A 22,121-nucleotide genomic window follows, 5' to 3' on the forward strand; every position below is an offset into this window, starting at 1 on the left:
TAGGTAAAAATGGAGCAATTAGCTAAGCCTCTTCCAGAAGAATTCACCAGGGACACCTTCCTAGGCAATGAGACTTCTAAACTGATACCTGGTGGATGGGCAGATGTGATGTACAGGGGAGCAAAGGGGGGCAAGAAGGGAAAGTACTGTGTGAAATCCTCTTGGTCCGAGAGCTATATTATGGTGTCTTGGGAGAACTGAAAAAATGTTCAGAATCAATGGACTACTGAGTCCCCAGGTAGAATGAGTAACCTGTAATGAACAAAGTACTGGGTGTTTTTCTTTGTAGGATTTTTTTGTAAATATAATTAATTTTATTCTTGCTCCCATACTCTTTTTGGTAGTAATTCAGTTACTGAGGATCATCTTTTTAAAAGTTTCTCTGACCCTAGATAAGAGTATGTTTCAATTGGTATCATTGTCTCACAGCAGATGTTTTAGAAATAATTAAATCAGGTAAGAATGCATTTTTAAATCTCAATTTAAATGTGTCTAAAAGTATAATATGAACAAGAACACAAGTTTAAGCAAACTTCTTTTCTTTTTTCATGTTCTACCAACAGCAGGTCCTTTACTTCTGGGTGGTCACTATTGTGGTCTTTGTTTTTATACAAAGGAAAATATAGGAGGATTCTCCTATAAACTAAGCTACAGTGGAAGTTTGCTTAGCATTAGACAACTAAAGAAACCACAGTCGTGTATTGCTTCCTGTGTTTATTAAAAGCATCTTCAATCTCTCATTATAATGATATGCTGCACTATTCAAAACTGAAAAATTGATATATTTGTATGGAAGGGGAAAGAGAGAATGCTTCACCTTAGTTTCAAATACCCTTACTACAAACACTAAGGTATATATGCAATGAAGCACAGTGTATAAAGAAATAAAGCAAAAGCTTTCCTCTATTTCTATAATAACTAACTGGGAGTTTTGTGCAGTTTTAAAAGTGTTTAAATGTTTGTTTTAGGTGTATTAGCCTATGTTAGGAGAATATAGGAGGATCTTGTATAGTAATGTAACTGATGAGTCCACAAATATCAAATCAATAGGACACTAGTATAGAAATAGATAAGCAGATTAATGAAGATGTGTAGAAAACACAAGCACAGGTTTCAGTGTTGTATGAAAGGAGAGAAGGCTATCACTCCCCTTAACAAGGAAAGAAGAGGCTCTCAGGCCTAACAACACACAGAGATAATTAGATTAAGATTTAAAATTAGTATTTTTAGTATCTCTCTTTTTTTAAATTAAATCTTTATTGTTCAGATTATTACATTTGTTCCTCTTTTTTCCCCCCATAACTCCCCTCCTCCCAGTTCCCGCCCCACCCTCCGCCCTCACTCCCCACCCACTGTCCTCATCCATAGGTGCACGATTTTTGTACAGTCTCTTCCCACATCTCCCACACCCCTTTCCCCCCCAAGAATAGTCAGTCCATTCCTTTTCTATGTCCCTGATTCTGTTATGATCACCAGATTATTTATTCACTTGATTCTTAGATTCACTTGTTGATAGATGCATGTTTGTTGTTCATAATTTGTATCTTTACCTTTTTCTTCTTCTTCCTCTTCTTAAAGGATACCTTTCAGCATTTCATATAATACTGGTTTGGTGGTGATGAACTCCTTTAGCTTTTCCTTATCTGTGAAGCTCTTTATCTGACCTTCAGTTCTGAATGGTAGCTTTGCTGGATAAAGTAATCTTGGTTGTAGGTTCTTGGTATTCATCACTTTGAATATTTCTTGCCATCCCCTCTGGCCTGCAAAGTTTTTGTTGAGAAATCAGCTGATAGTCGTATGGGTATTCCCTTGTAGGTAACTGAGTTTCTTTCTCTTGCTGCTTTTAAGATTCTCTCTTTGTCTTTTGCTCTTGGCATTTTAATTATGATGTGTCTTGGTGTGGTCCTCTTTGGATTCCTTTTGTTTGGGGTTCTCCGCGCTTCCTGGACCTGTAAGTCTATTTTTTTCACCAGTTGGGGGAAGTTTTCTGTCACTATTTCTTCAAATAGGTTTTCAATATCTTGCTCTCTCTCATCTTCTGGCACCCCTATAATTCTGATGTTGGTACGCTTGAAGCTGTCCCAGAGGCTCCTTACACTATCTTCGTATTTTCGAATTCTTTTTTCATTTTGCTTTTCTGGTTGGGTGTTTTTTGCTTCTTCGCATTTCAAATCTTTGCCTTGATTCTTGCCCTCCTCTGATCTGCTGTTGGGAGTCTGTATAGTATTCGTTATTTCAGTCTGTGTATGCTTAATTTCTAGTTGGTTCTTTATCATAACATCGAGGGTCTCATTAGATTTCTTGAGGATCTCACTACATTTATCGGCGGCTTATAGACAGTTCTTAAGAGACCTTAAAAGTGTGGTTCTGAACTCAATATCCTCCATTGACAGTTTTGTCCTGTTTCTTTGTCTCCGCATTTTTTATGCTTTCTTGGTGCACCCCCCTAGTGGTCTTTGTGCGCAGTCTTGTTGTAGTTAAGCTTTGATTGTTGTTGGCAATACCGGGGGTGATTTGACCTCCAGGCTAACTGGCTATGAGAGTCTAAAATTAGTATTTTTAAATGAATAGATTTTAAAATAAATAAATAATTGGATCCATAGAGCAAGACACTATGAAAATGTTAAATTTAAAAACAACTAATGTGAAGTTCTAAAAGGAAATAAAAACATTTTAATTAAAGGAGAAAAAAATTCAATGGGCAGATTAACATTAAAGAAACTGAAGAGAAAATTAATAATTTGGAATATGGAATTGGAGAAAGTACCCAGAGTGCAGTATAAAGATATAAAACTTGGAAATTATAAATGACACACAAAAAATATAATGAGATGGTGCAATGTACATCTACTACAAGTTTCAGGACAGAATAGAGAGAATGACAGTAGGAGATACTTGAAAAAATAAATATTTTTAAATAGATGAAAGTCATGAATCTTAATATTTGTGAAGCAAAATGAGTTAACAGCAGGATAAATAAAAAATAAACCATCACCCAGACACAAGTTAGTGAAAATGTATAACACTAAAGACAAAGAGAAAATCTTCTAAACAACTGTAGAAAAAGTCTAGATCACCTAGGAAGGAAAAACAATTATACTGACAAGTTAAAATGTTTGCAGTAGTCTAAAATGTCAACAACAATAGAAATTAAAAGACAATAAGAAATAGCTTAAACTTTCAAAGGGAAAATAAATGTTATGCTATTTATAGTATTCAGTTGTATCCTTCTTATGACTTTTAAACCTGATTTATTGGTCTATTATTGAATGATTTTTCTTCTTTGGAAGAACTTAAGTTGATATTTCTACTTATTACTTATCAAATACACTCTCCTTTATCAAAATAGACTATTTTGTCTTACCAGTTAATTATTACTTTTTTAATTGTCCTATCTACATTTTTGTCAAATTAATGTTAGCATTTCTGTTTTAAAAGCCAATGCTGTAATTTCTAGTAACATTCAGGATTTCTGGTTGTACCCAATTTGTTTGCCGTGGATATAAAAATATATTTAGTGTTTTCAGTTTTGCAGGTGAAAGCATTTTCATAAGTGAAGTACAAAGTGCCATCAACATTATTGGCACCCATTTTATTCCCTTTGGGAAGGACGAATCATCAGTAACCGAATGTAATTAATAATGACACCTAAGATTCTAAAACAGCTTTTGAAAAGCACAGAAGTTTCCACAGATGAGCTCAAGAAGTGCGTGGTACACCTGAGATGTAAGAAGGCATCAACTAAAGTAACGGGTACCGGTTACTGTTTGAAGTATAACTAGCTTAGCCTGGAGTCAAGGAGATTGTTCAACAATGACAAGAGAGAAATCAGTAGAAACATGAAAAATTCAACCCATCTAAAGGACATTATATTCATGTATGCTAAATAAAACATTTTGATTGTTAACTGAACTTTATAAATTGTCTGGGTGCTCCATACTGTACAAAAACTAGCATAAAATAAGTAGCACCATTAGAGATAAGATTCATATTTGAAGCATGAAGATTTATTATTCACCAGATCTATTCTATTTGCTTTGCCAAAATAGGTCTAATATTGGACTATTACAAGTTCACAAAAAACCTTTTTTTTTTTTTTTTGGCCATGAGAAATTGAAAGTTGCATTAGCTGAACACATTCTGTAGCATTCCCTTCTGGTGATTCATTTCAAGTCAAGACATATTAAGTTTCTATTGTGTACCAGGCACTTTGTTAGATTCTGGGGTCAAGAGTTCAAGACACAGATATCAAAAATAAAACTGACTTAAAGAGGCCTGCCATTTAAGGAGATAACAGACATGCAAGCAGCCAGATACAGGGTAGGATGAAATCTGCCTTAAAAAGCATTCAAATAACATATACTGTGGTCATTCGGAGCATAAAGTGATCAATGCTGTCTGAGAGGACCCAACAAAGCTTTAGGCAGGAGACATTTGCATTTGATCTGAGGTGAGCAGGAATGCTTTCTGAAGGTGGAGAATAAGTAGGTGAGCAGAGCAGATTAGATTACCTTAAATTAAACTTTTGATAGATTCCAATATAGTCAGTTGAAAGAAAAACTTAAGGTTTTGCTATTTTCTTGGGGAAAATGATATATATATATGTTGTTAATTGCTTACTAGGTGCCTGACATTTTACTTCAACTTAGAATTATTGCATTCAATTATTTCATTCAATATAATGTGGTATGATGTAGGTATCATGACCCTATTTTACTGATTCAGAAACTGAGGCTCAGTGAGTCTATTACAGAACTTTTACTGAAGGTGACTTATCAATCAGTGGCTATCTTAGGTTTATATTGTCAGATAACAAATAATCATAAACTTAGCAGCTTAAAACAATTCCAATGCATTATCTCACAGTCCTGTAGCTTAGAAGTACAGATGCAGGTTATCTCCTGCTCAAGGTCTCTCCAAGCTGAAATCAAGGTTTTAGGCAAGGGTGATTCTTATCTGAAGTTTGGGAACCTCTTCCACGCTCATTTGTTGTTAGTGCGATTTATTTCTTCCTGGCTGTGAAGAAGGTCCCTGTCTTCTTGCTGGCTGTTGACTGGGGACCACACTTAGCAGCTAGAGACTGTCCACAGTTCCTTGCCACCTGACTACATGTGGGCCTTTGCTTTCTTCCAAGCCAGGAGGAGCCTGGACACACCTCTGTAGGCTGTTATGGTACAGTCTTAGAAAATGTAAGGTAATCACTGAGTGACAATCCTATCACCATTTGGCATAAAATTCAATCTAAAAAAGATTTACTGTCCATCATGTTCACAGGTTCCACTCACATTTGAAGTGAAGGGACTATAAAAGGTGTGTATACCAGGAGCAGAAATCTCAGAGGTCCCCTTTGAATTCTGCTTACCTTGCAACATACACTGACTGGCTTTCCTAGATTCCCAAAGACTCATCCCAATGCAGCATCAGCTGTATTTCAAAATCACATCACTGAAATATAAACTTATAAATCTCATCAGGTCAAGCCACAAATTGTATCTAAATCTCCTTAAAGTAAAACAACAACACAAAATAATCTCATCCTTTTAGTCATCTTAATCAGGTGCAGATGAGGCTCCTGCTATAATCCATAAATACAACTCCTGGGGCACCATTCCTCTTAATCTGTAAACCTATAACAGTAAAGAGGCAAGTTTATCTTCCCTCAACATTCCCCCCCGCCCATACTTGTTGAGACAGGCATAGCATTAAAGGTATGAACACTCTGGTTCATAAAAGGGAAATGGAAGTAAAAAGGAGTCACTGGTCCAAAGCAATATCCTAATCCAGTTGGCAAATGGGAGTTTCTTGATAAGTTTGTAAAGACTGAATAATGCCTCCTGGCTCTCAGTTCCACCCTCTGAGTACTTGGTTTTACTCTCTGAGTCACCTTTCCTTTTTATGAAAATCAGCACATGTTTGCAATTGAGAAGTAACTCTCATCAGCCAGCCTCCTGCCTTATTTTTGGAGATGGGGGTGTGGGGTGTGTGTGTGTGTGTGTTTCTGACAACCTCCTTTTGTTTCTATTTCTTCTGCCCTTTTCAGGTCAAACTTGAGAGTTTGTGGGCCTTCCATAGGTTTCCATACCATTTGCCCCACAAGACAAAATACTTAAACATCTTTTTGAGATAAGCCGCTCTTTCTTTTTGGCTCCTCTTCTTAGAGGTCCTCTGATTTCCATGAGATGTGGAAGTTTACTACTAATCTCTTGAAATAGCTTTTGGATGGAATCCTTTGACATTTTACTTTAAGCAGCAAGGAGAACCCAGGCGGCACCTTCCGTGCATTGCTCAGGACTCTCCTCAACTATATGTCCAAGTGTATAGATTCAGAAGCTCAGCTTACTACATAACTGCAGGAGACAGGTTAGCTAAGCATTCTGCCATTACAAAGATCTCTCTTCCTCTTTGTAAGAACAGAATAAAGTACATATAAAAACTAATGAATATCTCTGCACTTCCACTCAAACCCCTCCAGATACACAGAGGTGTATTCCGTCAGACTTTTTTTATCTGCTAATATAAATATATTATGCATGTATAATATTTATGTACACATGTATACATATGTAATGTTTATTTTGTCTTTCCTATAAAATGCACATTTCTTTGAATCAAGATGTTAGCCATCTGCCTCCTCATTTGGAGGCTCAGCTAAGGAAGTTTTTGCTTCCAACCTCCCTCAGATTGTTTGCAGAATTCATCTCTTTTGGTTGTGGGAGCAGTATCCCTGTTGTTTTGCTGTCTATCAGGGAAAACTGTCAGCTCCTGGAGGCTTATTTCAGGTTCTTGCCACATGCTGTCCCTCCATAGGCCTTCTCACATTTCTAGTCTTTCTGGCCTTAGGAACAAGGAATGGTCTGGTCCATTTTTTAAGGGCTCAACTAAGTAGGTTAGGCCCACCTGGGTTTTCTCCATTTTGATTAACTAAAAGTCAACTGATTAAAACTAAAAGGAGTGATATCCCTTTATATTCTCAGGTTATGTCCACTTTCAAAGGGAGCAGATTATAATAGACTAGAGGCCTGGTGCACAAAAATTTGTGCACTCGGGGGGTGGGGTAATCCCTCAGCCCGGCCTGTGCCCTCTTGCAGTCTGAGACCCCTCAGGGAATGACCACCTGCTGGCTTAGACCTGCTCCCCAGGGGATTGGGCCTAAGCTGGCAATCAGACATCCCTCTGTCAGTCCGGCAGCCCTCGGGGGATGTCCACTTGCAAGCGGGGAGCAAGCGGGGAGCAAGCTGCAGTCGGACATCATTAGCTCTGCTGAGGAGGCAAGAGAGGCTCCCACCACCACCGCTGTACTGGCAGCTATCAGCCTGGCTTGTAGCTGAGCAGAGCTCCCCCCTGTGGAAGCGCACTGACCACCAGAGGGCAGCTCCTGCATTAAGCGTCTGCCCCCTGGTGGTCAGTGTGTGTCATAGTGACCAGTCATTCCCAGTCTTTCTGCTGTTAGGGTCAGTTTGCATATTACCCTTTTACTATATAGGATAGAGGCCTGGTGCATGGGTGGGGGCCGGCTGGTTTGCCCTGAAGGGTGTCCGGATCAAGGTGGGGTCCCGCTGGGGTGCCTGGCCAGCCTGGGTGAGGGGCTGATGGGTTTTTGCAGGCTGGTCACAACCCCTTCAGGGTGGGGGTCCCCACTGGGGTGCCTGGCCAGTCTGGGTGAGGGGCTGAGGGCCGTTTTCAGGCTGGCGGGTGACTGAAGCTCCCAGCCTCTCCTTTTTTTTCTTTTTTTTTTTATTCTGGAATTTATTTACCTTCTATAATTGAAACTTTGTTGCTGTCACTGGAGCTGAGAGCCGACTCCTGCTCGCTACAGCTCTGTGGCCATGGCCTGCTGAAAGCAGGTATCTGGGGTTTGTTTAGCTTCTATAATTGAACCTTTGTTGCTTTCGGAGCTCAGAGCTGGGCCGCAGCAGGCAGGGAACCTTGGCTTCCTCCATCACTGGAGCAAGCAAGCCTCCTGCTCACTTCAGCTGCGTGGCTGCCGGCTTTTAATTTGGTTGGGTTAATTTGCATATCATGCTGATTAGCCAATGGGAGGCATAGCGAAGGTATGGTCAATTACCATGTTTGTCTATTATTAGATAGGATATGCATACCAGGAAGTGGGAATCATGTGAGCCATTTGGAATTATGCCTACCACAGTGGCATAGTTATCATCCAGTCCAGATCTCTTTTACTCTCAAGTTCCTTCTCTTAATATCATGCTATACTTCCATCTCCTGTAGCTATTTTGAAGCATATTTCTGTTTTAGTTGTTGACACTATTACAGATGTCTCCCATTTTCCCCATCCCTTTTCCCACATCCTCCTAGCCCCTGCCCCCTCCTCTGGCCTTCACCACATGTTTACTGTGTCTATGTATTACGCGTATATGTTTTTCAGTAAATCTCTTCACCTTATTTTCTCCAGCCCTCCCCATGCCACTCCCTCTGACATTTGTCAGTCTGTTCCATGTACCCATGCCTCTGGTTCTATTTTTTTAGTTTATTTATTTATTTTTATTAGGTCCCACATATTAGTGAAATCATATGGTACTTGTCTTTCTCTGACTGGCTTATTTGACTTAGCATAATAATCTCCAGGTTCATCCATGCTGTCGAAAAGGTAAGAGTTTCTTCTTTTTATAGCTGTGTAGTATTCTATTGTGTGAATGTACATCATTTTTATCCGCTCATCTACTGATGGGCACTTGGACTGTTTCCAGATCTTGCCTTTGTAAATAATGCTGCTATGAACATAGGGGTGCATGCATTCTTTCTCATTGGTATTTTGGGATTGTTAGAATATATTCCCAGAAGAGGGACAGTTGGGTCAAAAGGTGGTATAGTTTCATTTTTTGCATGTACCTGTCCAATTTCCCCAACACCATTTATTGAAGAGAATATCCTTTCTCCATTGTATGTTCTTGCTTCCTTTTCCAAATATTAATTGACCACAATTGTGTGGGTTGATTACTGGGGTCTCTATTCTCTTCTATTGGTCTATATGACTGTTCTTGTGCCAGTATCAGGCTATTTTGATTACAATAGCTCTGTAGTATAGTTGGATATCTGGCATTATGATCCCTTAGACTTTGTTCTTCTTTCTCAAGATTGCTGGGACTATTGTAGGTCTTTTAAGGTTCCATATAAATTTTTGGAATATTTGCTCTAGAACTGTGAAATATGCCATTAGTATTTTAATAGGGATTGCATTGAATCTATAGATTGCTTTGGTTAGTGTGGAATTTTTTAATGTTTATTCTTTCAATTCATGAATACAGTATATACAAAGATACTTGTTTGTATCTTTCTCTATTCTTTTTTTTTCAATGTCTTGTAGTTTTCAGAGTACAGGTCTTTTATCTCCTTGCTTACATTTATTCCTAGGAATCTTATTTTTTGTTGTTGCAGTAGTAAATGGGATTATTATTTAGTTTTTCTTTCTGAGAGTTCATTATCCTATATAATAAAGAGGTAATATGCAAATTGACAGTCACACCCTCACACAAGATGGCTGCTCCCATGTGGGCACAAGATGGCCACCACAAGATGGCTGGCAGGGGAGGACAGTTGTGGGCAATTAGACCAGCAGGGGAGGGCAGTTAGGGGTGACCAGGCCTGCAAGACATCCCTACCTTGTTCCTAATCTTAAGGGCAATGCTTTTAGTTTTTGCCCACTTAATATGATGCTGGCTGTGTATTTTTCACATATGGACTTTACTATGTTGAAGTATGATCCCTCCATTCCCACTTTGCTGAGAGTTTTTATTATAAATAGGTTCTGGATTTTATTGAATGCTTTTTTCTGCATCTGTTGATATGATCATGTGATTTTTATATTTCATTTTCTTTATGAGATGTATCACATTTATTGATTTGTGAATATTGTACCAAATTTGTATCCATGAAATATATCTCAGTTGGTCATTGTGTATGATCTTTCTAATGTATTGCTGGATCTGATTTATTAATATTTTGTTGAATATTTTAGCCTCTATGTTCATCAGGGTTATTGGCCTATAATTTTCCTTCTTTGTAGTGTCATATGGTTTTGGAATTAGGATAATGCTGACCTCACAAAAAGAGTGTGGAAGCCATCCCTCCTCTTGGAATTTTTGGAATAGTTTGAGAAAGATAGGTGTTAGTTCTTCTTTACATATTTGATAAAATTCATCTGTGAAGCCATCTGGTTGAGGATTTTTGTTTGCTGGAATTTTTTTGATTACTGCTTCAATTTTATTAGTTGTCATTCTATTCATGTTTTGTGATTCTTCCTGATTCAATCTGGAAGATTGTTTCTAGGAATCTGCCCATTTCACACAATTTGTTAACATATTATTGTTCATAGTATTTTCTTACAATCCTTTGTATTTCAGTGATGTCAGTTATTACTTCACCATTTTCATTTCTGATTTTATATATTTTGGCCCTCTCTCTTTTTTTATTGATAAGTCTTGTTAAATATTCATCAATCTTGTTTATCTTTTCAAAGAACCAGCTCTTGGTTTTATTTATTTTTGTATTTTTTTATTTACTCTCTCTGTCATTTATTTCCACTCTAATTTTCACTATTATTTCCTTCCTTCTGCTTATTCTTGGATTTTCATTCTTTTTCTAGTTCTTTTTAGGTGTACATTTAGATTGTTTATTTGTGATTTTTCTTGTTTCTTGATTTTGACCTATAATGCTATGAACTTCCCGCTCAGGACTGCTTTTGCTGTATACCATAGATTTTAGCTTGTTGTGTGTTAATTTTCATTTGTTCCAGGTAATTTTTTATTTTTTTCCTAGGTCTCATTGGTAACCAAAAATTGTTTAGTAACATGCTATTTAGCCTCCATATATTTGCATGCTTTGGGGTTTTTGTTTGTTTGTTTGTTTTTGTAGGTGATTTCTAGTTTCATGCCATGTGCTCTGCCATATTGAAGCATATTTCTTAATTTAATTTGCCAAAGTCAACATAGATGTAAATGCTTTTTCAAAGTATCAGGCACAGGTCAAATTTTTTACATCCCACCACCAAAGAAATTAATACACATTTACACAGAAATACAGGCATCTGCTACAGGAACATTTTACATATGTAAATATTAGTTGCAATACATTTGAGTTGGTACAATCAATATAACTACATCTTTCTCCTACCCAATCATTTCAATTGAATAAAATCCATTAGCTCTTCCAACCAATGTAAAGTAAATTGACCTATTACTGTGCATCTTTTCAGCTTATATCCTTGTTAGAAATCTACTCAACAAGTAATAAATTATAAAGTACAAGATATGATTTTTCTTAAAAAATCTTGTCTTCTGATGGAGAGTGATGTTTTGATGTATAATAAAATATACATAATTCAAAAGTAAAAGAAATTCCTTAAATTATCAGGGTGATTATAAACATCTAAGTCTGATTTGGTGGCCCTGAGGTGCTAGGGACCTAAGTTTTGCCTATGCTGATGCTCAGTCATGCTAAATGTATGTTTTCCATCATGTACTCTAAGGTGGCCCCTCCAGCCCCTGCCATAATTCCAGCTAACATTGACAAGGGGAAGAGCAGATAAGGAAAGGACATTTTTATTTAAGAGAGTAGATATAAGTTCCTTCCCCTACATTCCATTTTTATAGAGCCTGGTCTAATGGTCATTCCTAGCTGCAAGGGACTCTAAGAAATTGCATCTTTGCTGAATAAAAATATATCCAAAATTTGTATTATTACAGGAAAAATTGAAATTGGAGGACCATTAACAATGACTGCCACATGTTTTGGAATTGCTGCCCTGAGTTTTGTTGGCCGGTATTTCAGGTCCTTATGATCAGTTTTGATGCATCATTTTTTGGCTAATCAAAGACAGACAAATAATAGTGCAGAAGAATCACACAGGATATGAGAAGCTTTTACTGGCTTGGGGCCAAGGAGCATCTGTAAGGTTCCAACCAAATAAACAGATGGTAAAGATCAGTAGTCAATATAAAATTAGTGGAAATTCTTTGCTTTATGAGGGACATTACAAACATTGATACGGTCTAAAGAAAAATGGCAAAATATGTCAAGAATTCCCAGAAAAAAAGTGTGGTATCTGATTGCTTCAGGGGATATGAAGTAAAGAGGATATGACTGATCATATAAGGACATAAGAACGCAATTGCATGGGAAACAGGTACTGTTAATCTGATTTAGCTCTGATTCAGAAGACACTCCCATTTCAGGAACTCATTCACTGAGCTAAATAGAATCACTCTTTATAAATCATTAAACTAAAATCTTACACATAATTAGATTGATTTTTCCTATAAACACTTGAGAAAGCACTATTTTCTAATATGCACTGTTGTTTTTTATAATTGTTGGTCACATGATTTGGATGATATAACCTCAGAATCAGTATAGCTCTGAGAGTTATAAGGAATGTAATCAGATATCATTTAAATAATCTTAAGAATTGTGGCCTGGCTACACTGTAAGATATAAAACAAATTCAGAATAGCATGAAGCAGGAAATAGATTTCATTCAATTCTAGTAAGTGGTAAAGTGGTATGAGGCTGTTGATTCAAACCAGATGGAAGATAATCTCGGATAGTTTTTTGAGTTGAAAGGCATAGTAGTGCTATTGGACTTGAATCCATGGTTGTTATAGTGACTAGAGAAAGTGGTCCATTTTGTCCCTCAGTGCCAAGGGAAAATTTCATCTAGATGACTGAAATCCATTTTTTAACTGTCATACTGTAGAAATGGTAATCTTAATTTTCTTTTTTCCTTTGTGGATAATTTTCTTTAAAACTTTGGAAATATTAGAATTGCCAATACAAATGATAAAATATAAATTGTCATACAGACTTACTGTGTTTTTAATCTAGAAGTGGAGGGGTTTTGTTGGTAATACTTTCATTAATAAGTTTTATTTGACATTTTATATCTTTTGATAAGGGAATTGGGAATAGTAGGGTTTTTTGCAGGTTTACCTTAGATTCCAATTAATTAATATGCATACTTTTAAGGAATTGCAAAGTGTAAGTCAAAAGTTATAAAATAATTTTTCAGGTTATTAATGAGTCTTATATGTCACTATTTCAGAGTTTAATATATAAGGATAACTAACATTATTTAAATAATCTAGCAAATTGCTTAACTTGGAGTAATTGAATTACTTTAAAAAAAAGTTAATATATATAAATGAATTGTAGTTGAAAGTGTTTCAAAGAATTTAAGTTGGTAAATGGTGTAGAGATTGTTAAAAGATTTCAGTTTGTTTACATTAGACTGATTACACATTAAACAAAAGCTCTCTTGAAAGATGTTCAAATTTACTCAATTTATGGAAAGAAACATGAAAAATACAAAACAACTTAAAATTTGAACTTAAAACCTTAAGTAAAATACATCTGTGAATTAGTGACTTTATTAAATTTAATATTAATTTCCATGTACAGAAATTATTCTCAGGGCCACCAAAATTTTGCATAGACAAATAGGCAAACCATAGCAATACTTATATTTTTAAAAACAAAAATAATACCAATTTAAACAAAACAAATAAACATAAAAAGGAAATAATCTATTTGCACTTACAAACGCCCCCATCTAATGGCATATATCCTTTCACACTTTTTATCTGCTAATATAAATATTTACATCTATCTGTATACATAAACTTTATTTTCTCTTTTAAAAAAAGACACTTTTTTGGCAAAGATCTTAAACAAATAGTTCACAAAGAATTACAAATGGCCAATAAATATATGAAAATATGTTCAAACTCACCTTTAATTAAATATATATTAAGGTAACTATATAATTTTCACATTTTAACTTGGCAATTGTTTAGTAAACACTGTTGGCAGAATTAGTGATGTGAAATGAGCACTCACATACATGGATGATGCCCCTGAAAACAGTCAGGTCCTCTGCCAGGTAACTAGCTCAGATTATCTCTACATTGTGTGACCTAGTGTTATCCACATGCTGTGGTCTAGTGTTTCTGTTTCTAAATATTTATGGACAATGATATTCTCACAGTCATACTTGTAAAAAATTAGTATAAATTTAATGTCCAAAGAAAGGACTCACTAAAAACTAGTGTTTTTATTTGGTGAACTATGATGTAGCCATTAAAAACTGTGTGTTTAGAGTAATGACATGAGGATATTGTTTTCTGGGAAATCTAAGATACACACCTATATATAAATGATATAAATATAAAAAATTTATGTATATCTTCTATGTAAACATTTTTAATTTTTAATTTTTAAAAATGAATATATAGTATGAGGATATATTTATACAGTATAAAAGAAGATAGGAAGGTATAATTTTAATATCTCATGGTGATAGACTTACAAATTCTTAAATATGTATTCCTTATGCATCTTTGTATATCCAGTTTTTCTTCAATGAACATGAGTTACCTTAATAATCACAAATCAAAAATTATTTATAATTTAATAATAAAAATGGATATTAATTTATTCATTGATTATATTCACTAATTCATAACTAGGACTTTTATCTATAATGAACCAAATTTATTTTCTTGCTTTTCAGCTGTCTTTATTTTTTTATTTATTTTTAAAATATATTTTTATTGATTTCAGAGAGGAAGGGAGAGGGAGAGACGGAAACATCAATGATGAGAGAGTATCATTGATTGGCTGCCTCCAGCCCACCCTCTACTGGGGATCGAACCTACAACCCGGGCATATGCCCTTGACCAGAATCGAACCCAAGACCCTTCAGTCCACAGGCTGATGCTCTATCCACTGAACCAAACCAGCTAGGGCTCAGCTCTCTTTAGTTGTATTTTTAGATCATCTAGTTAATCAGTTTGGGGAATGAAATCAGAACACAGTCTTCCAAATTCCAAGTAAGTATTCTTTGCCTAAGACTACACTGCAAAATAAGAAAGCATTTGAAAATTAACTAAAAGAAGCATTAGAACACTGAAGAGGGGGGTGGGGGAGAAGTGCAACTATATTTGTACAAAAGTTTAACATCTTGGGCTTATGAGAATTTTGGAGAATATTTTTGAAAAACTGGCCATCCAAATAAAACAAGTTTGTCTGGGATGCAAATTTATAAACAAAAATGGTTGTATGAAGTGAGAAAGGCATGAGTCTTTGTTTGCTTCGATATTATTTTTAACACATTGAAATATTCCAGTAAGTGACTTGAATTGCAGTTTAGGAACCAACTGAGTCAACAAAATAAATATGACAATTTGATGCCATTTGAGGATATTGGCATTTTATAAAAGGGATTGTCTTGTAGAGTAGATGGTGGTTCTGGCTCAGGTTGCATCTCCTTTCCTCCTATTTTTCCACCTGGATGGAGATGGTTGCCACCAGGTTCAAAGCATTCTCTTGCCAATTCTAACACCATGGAAATAATTTAAAAGGTGCAATGGATGAAATGCTTCAAGGTAACAGAGGCTTTTACAACATTTTAGGATACAAGGATATCCTTGTACAGGTGAACAAGAGAGGGAACATACAGATATATCATACTAATTTGGCAATTTTCACAGTTAATTTAGGGCCATTACCAGAAGTTCATCAATCCATGCTTCTATTTTCCCTACAATGTCAGGCCACAGTGGTGCTCAGCCTCTACTTGAATGTTTCTAGAAAAGGAGACTGTCAATCTCTTCCAGGTTCTTACCTGGGAGTCATAAATGCCATAGACATGTCTAAATGAGTCTCAGGGATCAGATAACGCCTTAAAATTTCATGCAGTTTTTTGGCTATGTTGGTAGGTTTTCCTATTTTAATCGAATTCCCAAAAGTGTCACTGTCCTCCAAAGAATTAAGAACCGCTGCAGAGGTAGCTGATTCCATTTTCAAATAGATCAAAAATTGAAAAAACAACAACAGATAAACATAGTATTACAATAACAATTTCTACCTTTCTACCCTCATGAACCTCCTCTGGGACAACACATAATAAACCTAGTCACTTGCTTTGATTATAGTCCTAGAAATGAACCATTTTCTATGAAATCTCCTTTACTCTAACCACCCTCATTTTCTTAAGTATTTCCTTTCTGATGACTGGTTGCCTAATGACCATGTCCACTCTCTTGTATATACACTGCAATTTGAACATTTATTGATTATTGAAGTATGATTCCAAGAATGTAAATTTGAGGTATGATCTAAACCAAAAAGGATTACTCTTTTCTTCTATTATTTACACTTATATTAATAGAGAAATGGTTACCTTTTGGAGAGAGCCCTAACAAATGTTCTCCTTCTTTGAAAGCCAAATAAATTTTCTATATATTCAGATACAATATTTGCTATGGTTCCACAAAGGATACTGAAAGTGTGTATCCCCCTTTCCTACCCCAGTATCTGCTCTGTTCTGTCATTAGGACATTTGATTGTTTGACCTCACCCTCTGTTGAGTCACTTGTGCTTGCTTTTGACTTTCGTTCAGACCAGGCAAGGTTCTCTGTTTATTTGCATCAGTACTGACCTTAAACAAAACTTCCCAAATTTGCTATCATGGCATATAGAGAAATACAAGTCATCTACACTAATAAAAGAGAAACATGCCGAAACCGGTTTGGCTCAGTGGATAGAGCGTCGGCTTGTGGACTGAGGGGTCCCAGGTTCGATTCTGGTCAAGGGCATGTACCTGGGTTGCGGGCACATCCCCAGTAGGAGATGTGCAGGAGGCAGCTGATCGATGTTTCTCTCTCATCGATGTTTCTAACTCTCTATCTCTCTCCCTTCCTCTCTGTAAAAAATCAATAAAATATATATATAAAAAAATTACTTTATAAAAAAAAAAAAGAAGAGAAACATGCAAATTGGTGTCACTCTGCTACGCCCACCAGCCAATCAGAGCAACTATGCAAATTAACCCAACGAAGATGGCGGTTAATTTGCATACGCAGGTGCAGAGTGAAGACTGAAGGCTCAGGCCAGAATGAAGACTGAAGACTGAAGAGGCTTGGCTTCTCCGCTGCAGCCGGACCAAAGGCCTGGGTCCCAGGTGCCGGAGGAAAACCGGTTCCAGCAGCCAGGGGAAGGAAGGCCTATTGTGCAAATCTTCATGCAATGGACTTCTAGTATAGATATAAAACAATGAAGTTGGAATCTATCACTTATTAGTTGTATGAATTTGTACAGTTTAGTTAACATTTCAAAGTATCAAGTTCTTCCTCTATAAAATGGAAATATTACTATCTAATTCATAGTAGTGTAAGAATTAGAAAAGATTATCTATACATAACTTTCTAATATAGTTTTAGTCTTTTCCTCTTCTCTACATTCAATTTTTAAGCATTTATAGTTTTATATTATATACATGTAGAAAACTGAGAGATGCATGTGGCCCTGATATCATATGCAGTCCTTCACCTTTTAAACTACTTTCCTGCTGTTCCTAAAACACCTAATACAAACTCCCATTTGAAGACTTTTGATTTGTTATTTACTTTGTCTGTAATACTCCTGCTTCCCTCTACACACCCCCTATAAAAAAAAATAAGTATTTCCTCTCATCCTTCATGTCTTATTTTTCAAGTGAAGCCAGCCTATCAATATCACAACACCTTCCCTTCCAAGGTAAACATCTAGAATACTTTGCCATGACAAAAATCAAGGGAGCTATCAAAAAATTCTGAGGGAAAGATAGTTCCATAATGAATAAGAAAAAATTATATGTAAATGAAACTTCTACTTCTGACTATTATGGAGTAATCTGTATTAGTCCATCTCTTCTACTAGGTATCATTTAAGGCAAGGTTAAAAAGAAGGTAAATAAATAAATGCAAGTTTCTTTTTTAACTTTATTTTTATTATTGACGCTATTACAGATGTCCCCATTCCCCCTTCCCCCATTTGCCCACCTCCACCCAGCCCCCGCCCCTTCTTCTTCCCTCTGGTCACCACCGCATTGTTGTCTGTGTCTATGCATTATATGTGTGTATGTATGTGTGTGTGTGTGTGTGTGCGTGCGCGCGTGTGTGTGTTTTTATTAATTCCTTCACCTTCTTTATTTAGTCCCCTCCTCCCCCTTCCCTCTGATAACTGCCAGTCTTTTTCCTGTAAAGTTAATTAGTGAACGACCAAAGCACCAGAATTTGAGGGCCTCATGTTTCAGAGAGAAATTTAGGTGAGCCAACTTTCTCTGCCATTTTTCCCCATGGAGTATTAGCTTATTTTCAGGCATAGCACTAAGGCAGTGGTTCTCAACGTTCCTAATGCCACCACCCTTTAATACAGTTCCTCATGTTGTGGTGACCCCCAACCATAACATTATTTTTATTGCTACTTCATCACTGTAATTTTGCTACTGTTATGAATCGTAATGTAAATATCTGATATGCAGGATGTATTTAGGCAACCCCTGTAAAAGGGTCGTTCGACCCGTAAAGGGGTCGCGACCCACAGGCTGAGAACCGCTGCACTAAGGTGAAATAGAGAGTGGTGACCTAAAGCAGGGATCAGCAAACTACAGTGTGGGCTGAATCTGGCTTACAGGGCACACCCTGCTCACTGGTTAATCTCTTTGGCCACTTCTGCAAGACAATTGCAGAGCTGAGTAGTTTTATCAGATTGTTTGGCATGTAAAGCAGAACTTACATCCATCTTACAGACCTGGAAGGACAAATATTAGATTTTAGGTCTGCCAGTGAAAGAGTCCTGTAAAACATACCAGTATTTCCGTTGAGACCTCTAAAAGGCTAACTTCTATGAATAAGGCAAGCTCAAAATAGACCAGCCTTGATCCATCTCAGTCCTTGCTTAGATCAAGGTCCTTGATTTATGCCAGTAATTATTAACAACTTGAAGAAAAGTAAATCCTCTCTGGAATAGCAGAACTTTATTCAGAACTGCTATAATTTTTCGTACTCAATGCCTGCATTTAATTAATAATTAGCAGAATTGTCAGGAGGTATTGTAGGCACTGGGAACAGCACTGGTATTAGACTGGTGTGGTCAGACCAGACCTAGATTCAGCAAACTCAGTACTTGAGTTCTGGCTAGGAAAGATTTCAGAGCCAAGATTCCAACTATAAGAGAACATTTATCCTATATAATAAAAGGCTAATATGCAAATAGACCAAATCGTGGCACAGCTGGTTGCTATGACCCGGCAGCAGGTGTGAGCAGGGCCAGTGTTAGAGCCACCACTTGCACCCACTGCCAGCATCAACCCCACTCATACCCACAGCCAGCACTGGAGTTGCTGCTCGTACACTCTGCCGGTGCCCAGTGCCGGTCCCGATCACTTGGCACCATCAGTGGGTGCAAGCGGCAACTGCTGGCCCTTATCACCCCTGAGGGCTTCTCCACCTCCCCCTGCCCCTGAGGGGTGATCAGGGTAGCAGCCGCCACTTGCACCCACTGACAGCACCGGCCCTACTCACACTCACTGCTGATGCCAACCCCAATCGCTCCGCACCATCAGCGGGTGTGAGCGGGGCCTGCGCCATCATGTGTGGGAGCAGCGGCATTGGGAGCGGGGCTGCTGGAAGACAGGAGCCATGGCAGGAGGGGCTGGGCAGGGTCACGGAAGATGGGCCTGGACCTACTCCTGTGCCTACCGCAGCCTCGTGGCCCACAGTTCCTTTCAAGGTGCACAAATTTGTGCACTGGGCCCTTACTAACTATATAAAAGAATTAGGTCCAATGAGAGGCCTAATATAACTGTCATAGGAGTCCTAATATGGAGGAGATAATAAGGTGGAAATGAAATTTGAAGAAATATTAATTGAATGTTCTTTTTAAATTATTAATGAAGAGTTTCACAAATTAATGAAACCCTATGAATCCCCCAAAAATGATGAATGAAAAGAATCCATAACTATGTATCCCATAATTAATCTTCTGAAAAACCTAAGACAAAGAGGAAAATTGTAAAACAGCCAGCCAGAAAGAAAAATAAAGTAAATTTCTCTCAATGAAGCTGCAGTAAGACTGACAGCTGACTATTTACCAGAAACTATGGAAACCCATCTTCTAAATACAAATACAGAAAACACAACAGTATAGAGCAGTGATGGCAAACCTATGACATGCGTGTCAGAGGTGACATGCAAACTCATTTTCTTGGTTGATTTTTTTTGTTGTTAAATGGCATTTAAATATATAAAATAAATATAAAAAATATAAGTCTTGCCCTAACCAGTTTGGCTCAGGGATGAAGCATCAGCCTTCAGACTGAAAGGTCCCAGGTTCAATTCTGGTCAAGGGCATGTACCTTGGTTGTGGGCACATCCTCAGTAGGAGGTGTGCAGGAGGCAGCTGATCGATGTTTCTCTCTCATCAATGTTTCTGGCTCTCTATCCCTCTCCCTTCCTCTCTGTAAAAAGTCAATAAAATATATTAAAAAATATATAAGTCTTTGTTTTACTATGGTTGCAAATATCAAAAAATTTCTATATGTGACACGGCACCAGAGTTAAGGTAGGGTTTTTCAAAATGCTGACATGCCGAGCTCAAAAGGTTCGCCATCACTAGTATAGAGGAATGTATTCTCTGTATGTTACCAGGTCTAAAATCAGCCAAATCCAGAATGTCAAAAATTTTAATAGCACATGACCTAGTTTATTCATCAGACAGAAGAAAAAGAAGAAGGTGAAGGGGAAAAAGAGAGGCATAAGAGAGCAGAAGGTGGAGGAGGAGGACGAGGCGGAGAAAGAGGACAAGAAGGAGGCGGGGAAAAGAAGAAGGAATTATTTTGAAATGCAAATTAATCAAATGCAATGTTGCTTGTGTCCTGATTTCAATAAACTAAAAAAAGACACTTATGAAAGAATTGAAAAATTGTAGGTGTGATAATCCTATTTTGAATATATATTTTAAAGCCTTTAACTCTTAGAGAAATATACTGAACTAATCACAGATAATGTGATATTTTAAATTTAATTTAATAAAATTTAGTGGTGATGTGGCTGTGTGGATAAATGAGATAAGAGGTTGATGGATATAGGAAGTCCATTATACTATTATATCTATATTTGTGTTTTTGAACTTTTATATTATATTATTTTATATATATTATTATATTATTATACTAATGACACAATTATGGAATGAGAAAAACTTGCGTTTAGCTATTTGAGTTGAACAAAATGGACTTACAAAATGGACTTGTTAACAAAATTCATATAAAAAAAGAGGCCTGTCCTAAATATTTTCTCAGAAATATTAAAAGTCAAAACAACAATTTTAGATTCCAAAGTTCCAGTCCCCTCATACAGGTTCAGGATTTTTTAATTTCCTCTCTCTCTCTAATTTGTGTTGCAGAATCTTGTTCAAAATTTCCTAGCTGAAGTGCAACAGCCATTTAGAAACCACTTGCACAGACTGCTTTATACAGCAATTTAGAGAGTAGCAAGTCGCCTTGAGTGCCTGCATCAGCCCTTAGAGCTGCCCTGTAGGACTTAGAAAGAAAGGCTTTTTCACTAGAGAAGACGCTTGTTTGGGGTCTGGGCTCCAGCCTTTGCGGGTCCTTCCACTGGGTGTTATCATGCAGTGAACAAATAAGCAAGCTCTTAGGACAGACAGCCTTAGGGATTGTGGAATCTTTTCTCCATTTCCCAGTTCCACTGCCAGTTTAGATGATTTTTTTTTTATATAGAAAATTACTGATTTACTGCCACCACCTCCTCCCACTGGTTTGCTACATCCTTCTTCACATACGGCTGGTGGAAACTGCTTTTAAGCCCTTAATAGATGACTCTTTTCTCCACATCACTTGAAATTCTCTCTTCCACTTCAACCAGTGAACTGCAACACAGCCATTTGTTCCACAGATTTATAAAGGGATAGAGGACAGCCCACACCTTCTAAAATTATACTTTGTGTTTTGAGATAATTGTAGGTTCACGTGCAGTTGTAGGAAATGATTTCCTTTGCACCATTTTCCCCAGTGCTAACCTCTTACAAACGATATAGTACAATATCACAACCAGTATCCTGACATTGATACAGCCCATCAATCTTATTCAGCTCTCCTCAATTTTACTTGCATTCTCTTGTGCATATGTATTTAGTTCGATGCAATTTTGCCACATGTACATGTTAACCCACACATTTTTACTTTTTTGCCTTTTCACAGTTACTATGCCTTAGCTGAAGTATTATGAAAACAATAGCTAACACATATAGTATTTAATGTATAACCA

At 37.0% G+C, this 22,121-nt stretch overlaps 1 protein-coding gene and 1 non-coding gene across 2 annotated transcripts in view; both read left to right on the plus strand.

Moving 5' to 3' along the window:
• CFAP299 (cilia and flagella associated protein 299) overlaps window positions 1–22,121 on the plus strand; it is a 568,607-nt gene that overhangs the window by 391,733 nt on the left and 154,753 nt on the right. The gene's annotated exons all lie outside the window — the stretch shown is intronic.
• On the plus strand, window positions 1,117–1,244 carry LOC118662337. The gene has a single exon (XR_004969722.1). It is a non-coding gene; the product is annotated as a U6atac minor spliceosomal RNA (small nuclear RNA).

This window comes from Myotis myotis, unplaced genomic scaffold (assembly GCF_014108235.1).
Source record: "Myotis myotis isolate mMyoMyo1 unplaced genomic scaffold, mMyoMyo1.p scaffold_m19_p_1, whole genome shotgun sequence".
NCBI lineage: Eukaryota > Metazoa > Chordata > Mammalia > Chiroptera > Vespertilionidae > Myotis > Myotis myotis.